Raw genomic sequence first — 9,981 nt, 5'->3', positions numbered from 1 at the left:
TTTTTTTTTTGAGTCGGAGTTTCGCTCTTGTTACCCAGGCTGGAGTGCAATGGGCAATCTCGGCTCACCGCAACCTCCGCCTCCTGGGTTCAGGCAATTCTCCTGCCTCAGCCTCCTGAGTAGCTGGGATTACAGGCACGCGCCACCATGCCCAGCTAATTTTTTGTATTTTTAGTAGAGACGGGGTTTCACCATTTTGACCAGGATGGTCTCGATCTCTTGACCTCGTGATCCACCCGCCTTGGCCTCCCAAAGTGCTGGGATTACAGGCGTGAGCCACCGCACCCGGCCAGCTCCCACTTATAAATGAGAATTTGCAGTGTTTGGTTTTCTGTTTCTGCGTTAGTTTGCTGAGGATAATGGCTTCCAGCTCCATCCATGTCCCTGCAAAGGACGTGATCTTGTTCCTTTTTATGACTGCATAGTATTAAATCTTATTTTGTATGCTTACTAGTGGCATGACCTTGAATAAAGTGATGAGATTTCTACAAACCTTTGATGCCTGTCTTTAAAATAAAAGTAAAGATATTTTAGATTCCACATATAAGTGAGATTATGCAGTACTTGTCTATCTGTGTCTGACTTATTTCACTTAGCATAATGTCTTCCAGGTCTATCTACCTTGCTGCAAATGACAGAATTCTTTCTTTTTTAAGGTGTCACCTATATACCTCAATAAAGCTGGTGAAATAAAAGGTAATGCTAATACACATCTGAAAGTGTTATTGCAACAATTATTATTATCTCTCCAAAGTTCTTAATGGAGTTTCTGGCACATGGTAAACTCTCAGCATGCTTATTTGATATTACCATGTCTCCCTTAACCCTTTCCTAACCTTCTATAAAGAAATTACTTTCTTTTGTTTTTCTCTTTTAGGCTTGAAATACATGCTGCCTTTAGAGTAATTTTTTTTTTGTCAAGTAATACAACATGGCATATATTTTTATTTTTCCTAAGCCTTCTCATTTCAAACTCTGGAATCTAAAATGTAGGTCTGTTTTCATTCCATCTATTTCCTGGTTTTACAAACTTTCACCATATCCCTTCCAAAGCTTTACCTTTTAAGATTGCAGGCTCCCATAATTTATATTAAACTTACCCTTGGTTTGACAAATAGTCTGTAATTCCTCCTGTTACAACATATTCACTTTTTACACTAAGCAAAAACAAACTAGAAATTCATATGAAAAGAAATTTCTCTGTTATAAGAAGAAATATTCAAAATTAATCTCCAAGAGGCCATCATCGTAAGTGAACTAGCACAGGAATGAAAAACCAAAACCGCACATTCTTACTTATAGACGGGAGCTAAATGCTCAATACACATGGCCACAAAGGAGGGGACAACAGATACCAGGGCCTAGTAGACGGTGGAAGGTGGGTGAGGATCGAAAAACCACCCATTGGGTGTTATGCTGTGCTTATTACCTGGGCAACGAAATAACCTGTACACCAAACCCCATGACACCTATTTAACAAACCTGCACAGGTACCCCTGAATCTAAAATAAAAGTAAAAAAATCACAAAAAGCACAAAATTAGTCTCCAAGAAATTAGTTTCCACCACGTTTGGGAGATTATCAGGAAATATTTCTCATCTTATCCCCATAATTAATTCTATGTCCAATAAAAACGACAATTGCAGAATTTTTAGCAAAAGAAATATTGCCTTCTTTCTCTTTTTCAAATGTTGGGAAGCTAATTAAGAATAGCTAGCTATAACGGAGACCTTGAATTCTGTACCCATTCATTTCTGCTGTTAGATGATAAAAATATTATTTAATTAACTAAGAAATATGAAATCATGATGAGGATCACTAAAAAATAGCCTGTCTTTTGACCAGGTTGCTATGATTTTATCTCAAAGAGCTTTTTAGAAAAGCAAACTTATTTTAGTTATAATTTAAAGGTACCCTGATTTTCAGTATTAAAATATCAAATAGGAAAAGGACCAATATTTGCACACCCCTAATTTTATTGTCCAAATAATGAAGAACAGCATCCCCATGAAGTTATAAATATTGCTTATTTTTGAAAAATTTCAACTTGCTAAATTAAATACATGGGTAAATGTTCTGAGTTGTTTTCTAGTAATTAAAAATTATTACTAATCTTGTTTATAAAGGTAGTTGTATCATTTATTTTAGAGACCCTATAAAATATCTTTCCTTCATAATCCATATTTGTTTTAGAAAATTTAGAAAATAAGAAAATAAAGATGGTCAACATACATCCTCCAACACACATGTATAAATCTACCTATAAGCCCATTAGAGTCTTATAGGTGACTTCTCCTCCTATTTAACGTCAGTGTTTCCAATGGTCCCCATGACCCCCTCCCATGACGTTACCTCCAAGAGTCACTATCAACATTTTGGTAGATATTCTTCTAGTCCTCATCATCTTTTTCTTCTCATTTTCCTCCCCCGTTTCTCCTCTTCCTCCCTTTTCGTCTCTATTTCCCTCTCCCTTTATATACAGTATATCATATCATATATATATGACATAAATATATGTGATATGTTATATATAGGATAATATTTTATTTCCATACTGATTTGTTTAATCTGATTTTCATATTTCAATTTATGCCTGTGATATATATCTGCATAATGTAATTTTTTTCTGTGACATCAATATGGATGACTGTTTAGTATTTATTGTATAGCTTTACTAAATTTATTTAACTGAACCCCTATTGCTGAATTTAGATTGGTCTTAGTTTTTGCTATTATAAAGAACACTGCAACAGATATTCTTTTAGCCAAATATTTTTACACATCTAAGAGTGCATCTTTAGGGAAAAAAAAAAAACATAGCAGAGTCAGAGTTAGGAACAAAAGTAGAAAAGAACATTCTCATTCTAGAGGAATAAGCTCTTTCATAAGTTAGAAGCAAGGAGACACAGTAGGGCAATCATCAATTATGGGGTATCTTGGAAGCCAGAGTCGAATCTTGGCATGTAAATGATTTCACAATGTGGTGAATGCAACAATAGTGTATGAGTCAGGTACAGGAGATGAATAAAAGGTGTTCAACACTGTTTGAGTGGATCACGGAGTATTACATGCAAGAGGCTATATTTCACTAGATTTTGAAGTATGAGTAAAAGGAGTCAGATGAGTCAACTAAAAATGTGAGGAATGAAAAGTGAATTACAGTCACAGAAACAGCATGTGCTTTCAGGATACAGTGTATTGGCCTCGGTCCTATAAGAAAATGTTAAGCCACTTAAAGCTTTTAACATTAAATTAGTTTTCTACTTTACATGAGTATGAAAATAAATTCCAGATGAAAAAAATCCTAAATCAGAATATAAAAAGCACTGCTACAGTATAAGAAGAAAAAGTTAAATAACCAATAGACAAATAGGTAAACGTATAAACAAAAAATGTACTGTTTATAGAAACATTTTAAATATGCTCAAATTTGGTGGTAATCAGGGAAATGCCAATGATAGTAACAATAAGAATCAATTTTTGGGCCGTGTGCAGTGGCTCACGCCTGTAATCCCAGCACTTTGGGAGGCCGAGGCGGGTGGATCACGAGGTCAAGAGATCAAGACCATCCTGGTCAACATGGTGAAACCCCGTCTCTACTAAAAATACAAAAAATTAGCTGGGCATGGTGGTGCGTGCCTGTAATCCCAGCTACTCCGGAGGCTGAGACAGGAGAATCGCTTGAACACGGGAGGCGGAGGTTGCAGTGAGCCGAGATTGCACCACTGCACTCCAGCCTGGATGACAGAGCGAGACTTTGCCTCAAGAAAACAAACAAACAAACAAAGAATCAATTTTCACATATTATCTTGGCAAATACTAAAACACTTGACAATATCAAGCGTGGCCAGAGATGGGAAGTGGCAGCTCTGTCATACACTGATGGTAGCACAGTCAGCATGGAAATCTCTTTGATGGTATTTGTTAAAAATAAGTACAAACCATTTGATTCGCTCATAGGTATCTATTTAGAGAACACCTAATTTAGGTGTTTCTACTTAACACCTAAGAATTTCATGAATTCACACATGGAAACATGTACAAGGATTTTCACCACAGAATTGTTTGTAATAAAACATAGACATAATCAACTAGGGGATTGCTTAAGCAACTATGGTGTATAATGGGTTACTGTACCGCAGTTAAAAGAAATGAATTGTGTTTTTATTTGTTAATACAGATCAATCTGAAAAAGTGTTGAGTGTAAAGTAAGTTGAAAATGATTTGTCTAGTATAACATTAATAGAAAAAAACCACTGAACACCAATAATATTTTCTTTGTGTGTGCATGTGCGAGTATGTATTTGTGTATGAAGGCAGATAATAGCATTTTTTTGTCATGAGAAGTAGAAGAGAAGAGGGGTCTTTTACTTCTACTTTTTATATCCTAATTTATTAAGCACAATATATCAGTACATGACTTTGTGTAATTAAAAATGGAAAGAAACCCCATAAAAGTTATGTTAGATCTAAAAGTTGTTGCTTATTGATTATAAGAAAACAGCACTTGTTTCCTCTCTTCTTTGTATTTTTATGTATTTTTTAAACCTATAAATAAGACAACTTAGATTTTTCTTTTTCTGTTTCTTTTTGAGATGGAGTCTCACTCTTTCCCAGGCTGGAGTGCAGTGGCGTGATCTCGGCTCACTGCAACCTCCACTTCCCAGATTCAAGTGATTCTCCTGCTCGGCCTCCCAAGTAGCTGGGACTACAGACACACACCACCACACCTGGCTAATGTTTTGTATTTTTAGTAGAGATGGGGTTTCACTATATTGGCCAGGATGCTCTCGATCTCCTAACCTCATGATCTGCCCACTTCGGCCTCCGAAAGTGCTGGGATTACAAGCATGAGCAACCACGCCCAGACTAGATTTTTCTTTAGATGAAGTAAAAATAAAGATATTGTGCTGGCGTCCTTCTCCTGGTCCCATGGATTCCCTATGCCCTTACTTAAACACTGCCAATTACTCTGACTTATCCTCTTATTCAAGGTCAGTCTTTCCATTGGTCCCCATGACCCCCTCCCATGACATTACCTCCAAGACCTCTTCACTTCCCAATTATTATTATTATGATTTTTTTGTCATAACTTCAGCTTAATCTGTACACTTGGTTAATTAAGCCTCTGCCAACCTAAAAGGTGTAAACTACACTCTAGGGCTGAATTATTTGTTTGTTCAGCTTACAAGTAATCTTAGGCAAATAAATTTATCTGATGCTCAGCTTCCTCACTATAAATAGACATTTTATTCCTTAGGTCATGCCTTTGTAAAAGGAAAGTGTGTAAGAACACAGTGTTGGGCAGGTGATAGTGTTACCGGGGGGAAGGGAGGCCCTCACTGTTCCCCCATCGGATGTGTTTTTTTCCAGGTCTTTGGGCTTTCACTGATCCAAGAATGGGGAGGTGACCCTGGAGGCCATGATACCCTTCGAGTAAATATCGGACCCAAAGAGTTTTGCAGAAAAGCGATTTATTAGGCAGAGATTGAGAGAGAGGGAACTCCCTCTACGTCGTGGGAAGGGATCCAGAGGCAGAGTCAGCACAGGTGAGGGGCAGGGGGGTCTTTTAATCTGGGAGTTACTCCCGCCCATTCAAGTTCTTCCAATGAGAGGAGTTCTTCTTAACTTCCTCTGAAGTGATTGATTTATTGACTTTGACATCTGATTGGTTGTTGGACCCACAGTCCTCCCATAGCTTTTCCCAGGCTTTCTAAACAAAAGCAGCTCACCTGGGCAGTCTACTTCCGGTGGCTGGAAAGTTAGGCCAAGACCTCTAAGCTCCCAGATGGGGACGTGAAAGAAGGCAGGTCAGGCATGTCTTGCCTTTGAAACCACGCGCCTGTGGACTCGGGAAGAGAAGTTAACACATTCCCTCAATAGGAGCCTGATAAATGTGAGTTTCCTTCCTTGCCAGTGAGAAAAGGGTAACAGAAAAATAAAGGTTAGAAATAATGTAATCCTTTCAATGTTAAGTACTGTGGAAAATATACCGGTCAAGTAAAAAGAGGAGACGTGTTTGAGATTTTTATTCTGCAACCAATTGTTAGGCGGCCACTGGCAAGCTACTTTAAAAAATCATGTTTTTTCACTTCTCTTGAATGCCTTTCCCTTAAGTGGAATTTGTTTTAATGAACAACAGCAAAATGAATGCATACTCATATAAAAATATTTGCTAATTTTTTCTTTTGTTATTTATCAGAGGAAAGTATCATTGTATAAGTTATGGGCTGTTCCTTCATGTAGACAGTGGTGCAGGTGGAGAAAAAGAGTTAATTTCAAAGAAGTTTCCTGATATGTGTGAATCAAAACATTCATGGAGTTGTTATATATTACTGACAAGTTACTAGCTGGTTCTTTGCAGACACATTTTCAGCCTGGTCTGTTTTTGAAAACTAGTTCACCTGCAAATTAGTTCAAAAAGTGATATGCACAATAAAATTTATTAAAAAAAAGGTCAAAGAATTTCAAGAAAACAATTTCAATGTAAATGTAAGAAATTTAAGGCAAATTAACTTCTTTATTTATATTAAGTGGACGCAGAATAGAATTTGGCAAAGCATGAGAGTTTGGGTTGGATAGGCTTAGACCCAAATTCTATCTAAGCCAAATTTTAGCTAGTTACATTTGAACACTATAATTAACCTTCTGTCTCTTGGTTTCTTAATTTATGAAATGGGAATATCGAGGTTATTGTGTTTATTGGGCTGCAGTGAGAATTATCAACAAATAATAGAAAGAATATAAAATACTTTGTACATTGTAAACACTCAAAAATAACCATCATAATTTTGAATACTATATCATTGTTTCGTTGGTATTCACACCTTTCTGTGAGTAGGGTCACAATTATGTTCAAATAATGAAACATTTTAGACAGAGGTAAATTCTATGCTTTAAGGCTTAAAAAAAATAAGCACAGACTGGGCGTGGTGGCTCATGCCTGTAATCCCAGCACTTTGGGAGGATGAAGACGGTGGATCGTGAGGCCAGGAGCTCAAGACCAGCCTGGCCAAGTTGGTGAAACCCCGTCTCTACTAAAAATACAAAAATTAACCAGGCGTGGTGGCATGTGCCTGTAATCCCAGCTACTCGGGAGGCTGAGGCAGAGAACTGCTTGAACCCAGGAGGTGGAGGCTGTAGTGAGCCGAGATAGCAACCTTGCATAGCCTGGGCAACAGAGCGAGACTCTGTCTCAAAAAAAAAAACAGTAAGCAAGCACAGAAATAACTTAAGGTCACAGATTTGCTGCCTTCACGGTGTAGGTCAAAGGATACAAAATTTCAGTTAGATGGGAGGAATAAGTTCAAAAAATCTATTGTACAGCATGATGACTACAGTAAATAACAATATCTTGTATTGTTAAAAAATGCTAAGAGGGTAGATTCTAAGTGTTTTCACCACAAAAAGATAACTATGTGAGCTAATGCATATGTTAATTAGCTCGATTTAACCATTCTGATGCAGGCAAACCCCCAGATTGTGGCTTTGACCAGCTGCCTGATGGGTGGAGTTGTGACTAGCGCTTGGAACACAAGTCCTGCTGATCGACCTCATTCCTCCCTCAGAGACTATATACTCCTTAAAGAGTTGCAGAAGGGCGGAAGTCCTTGAACTTGCAGTTCAGCTAACCCTGAATTGTTACCATAAGAACAACAGGTGTGGTTTATTACTGCACATCCTTCTCCTCGTCGTGTTACTTGTCTGTGTGTTTGTGAAACAACAGCTTTAAATCTTCTAGGGGTTCACAATTGTAGGCCGTGGTGTTCTTCTCTTGCACCTGCAGGGACTCATGAGAAAATAGGTTTAATTCTATACAGGTGTACTCAACTAGTGACTCCCCGAAGCTTCATAGCAGCAGGGGAGGGGAGTATTTAACAACACCTGATAGGGGGCCTTCCATTTTGGTTGTAATAGATCCTTAGGGGAGCCTTCTCTCCAAGTTTTTAGTAAGACTAAGTCTCCAGATTAAAGAGGGGAGTATTCTTTTCCTTTGGGGGAAGGGGAAATACTTTATTTCCATATTCTTGAAAGGCCTTTTGAAACTGGTCTAAGTTGATAATAGGAGTGGGCAAGTGTTCTAGGTGTCTCCTCATCAAACAGGAAATCTGAACTTAAAAAGGGCCTCCCATAGGTTATTTATTTGTTATTTTTTAAGACAGAGTCTTGCTCTGTCACCAGGTACCAGGCTGGAGTGCAGTGGCGTAATCTCGGCTCACTGCAATCTCCACCTCCTGGGTTCAAGCAATTCTCCTGCCTCAGCCTCCTGAGTAGCTAGGACTACAGGAGTACGCCACCACATCCAGCTAAGTTTTGCATTTTTTAGTAGAGACGGGGCTTCACCATGTTGGCCAGGATGGTCAACATTTGCTTGAACCCAGGAGGCAGAGGTGGCAGTGAGCTGAGATCGTGCTATTGTACTCCAGCCTGGAAGACAGAGGGAGACTCCGTCTCAAACAAAAGCAAAAACAAACAAACAACTTTCAATTCTTTTTGTAGATAATTGTATACTATAGGGAGTGGAGATATAATTTTTTAAAAGTAAGTTTTTGGTTGGGTGCAGTGTCTCATGCCTGTAATCCCAGCACTTTGGGACGCTGAGGTGGGCAGATCACCTGAGGTCAGGAGTTTGAGACCAGCCTGGCTAACATGGAGAAACCCTGTCTCTACTAAAAATACAAAAATTAGCCTGGCGTGGTGGTGGGCACCTGTAATCCTAGCTACTCGGGATGCTGAGGCAGGGAGAATTGCTTGAACCCGGGAGGTGGAGGTTGCAGTGAGCCGAGATTGTGCCATTGCACTCCAGCCTGGGCAACAGAGCAAGACTCTGTCTAAAAAAAAAAAAAAAAAAAAAAAAAAAAAAAAAAAAAAAAAAAGTTAAGCTTTCATGAAAATGCTGTTTTTAGTCCTTTCGTATATAGTTGTTGGTCCTCTTGTAAAATAAAACTTCATTCTAGCTGTAGTGCTGGGTATGAAAGGTGTCAAGAATATTGCTGTTGATCTGTTTCATACCCAGAAGCAGGACAACAATAAATATTTTGTGAGCCCTGGAAGCTTTTGCCCTTGTGAGTTCTTTGCTCCATAAATAGTATTTAAAATTATATTTTATGGCCGGGCGTGGGCATGGTGGCTCATGCTTGTAATCCCAGCACTTTGAGAGGCCTAGGCGGGTGTATCATGAGCTCAAGAGATCAAGACCATCCCGGCTAATACGGTGAAACCTTATCTCTACTAAAAATACAAAAAAAATTAGCCGGGCATGGTGGCACAACCTGTAGTCCCAGCTACTCGAGAGGCGGAGGCAGGAGAATAGCTTGAATCTGGGAGGTGGAGGTTGTGGTGAACTGAAATCGCTCCATTGCACTCCAGCCTGAGGAACAAGAGTGAAATGCTGTCTCAAAAAAATAAAAAATGGGGGGTGGGAAGCTGGGGAGAGATAGCAAGGGGAGAAATGCCAGATGTAGGTGATGGGGAGGAAGGCAGCAAATCACACTGCCACGTGTGTTCCTATGCAACAATTTTGCATGTTCTTCACATGTACCCCAAAGCCTAAAATGCAATAAAATAAATAAATGGGAAAAAATAAAAAATAAAAACCATAGCTCAGGGAAGTTCTATATTATACCTGAAATGGTGGAATGAGAAAGCAATAAAAGCATGTTTCTGTAAAAAAAAAAAAAAATTATATTTTATGAGTGTTTTGGCATAAAGATAAATATAATCCAGTTGGACTTAGATTATATTCATTTTCTTATTCTTTTAAAGAAATTAAGCATTTCAGGGGCCCCTAAAGTATCATGAGCTGCTGGGACTACTATTGTCCTGTAATGAATATGTCAGCCCGGTTTACTATATGTGCTTCCAATAAAAATTGATGGAGACAAGATAATTGACTATTCCAAGTTTAATCAATCAAGAATTAGAATAAATCTCTATAAAATATCACCAGATATTCTTGCCTAAATGTTTATATCACACGAC

This window comes from Sapajus apella, unplaced genomic scaffold, assembly GCF_009761245.1.
Source record: "Sapajus apella isolate SASKATOON/1434 unplaced genomic scaffold, GSC_monkey_1.0 scaffold14, whole genome shotgun sequence".
NCBI classification, from domain to species: Eukaryota; Metazoa; Chordata; class Mammalia; order Primates; family Cebidae; genus Sapajus; species Sapajus apella.
The sequence above is the reverse complement of the archived record's forward strand: the minus strand, read 5'-3'. Positions refer to the sequence as shown.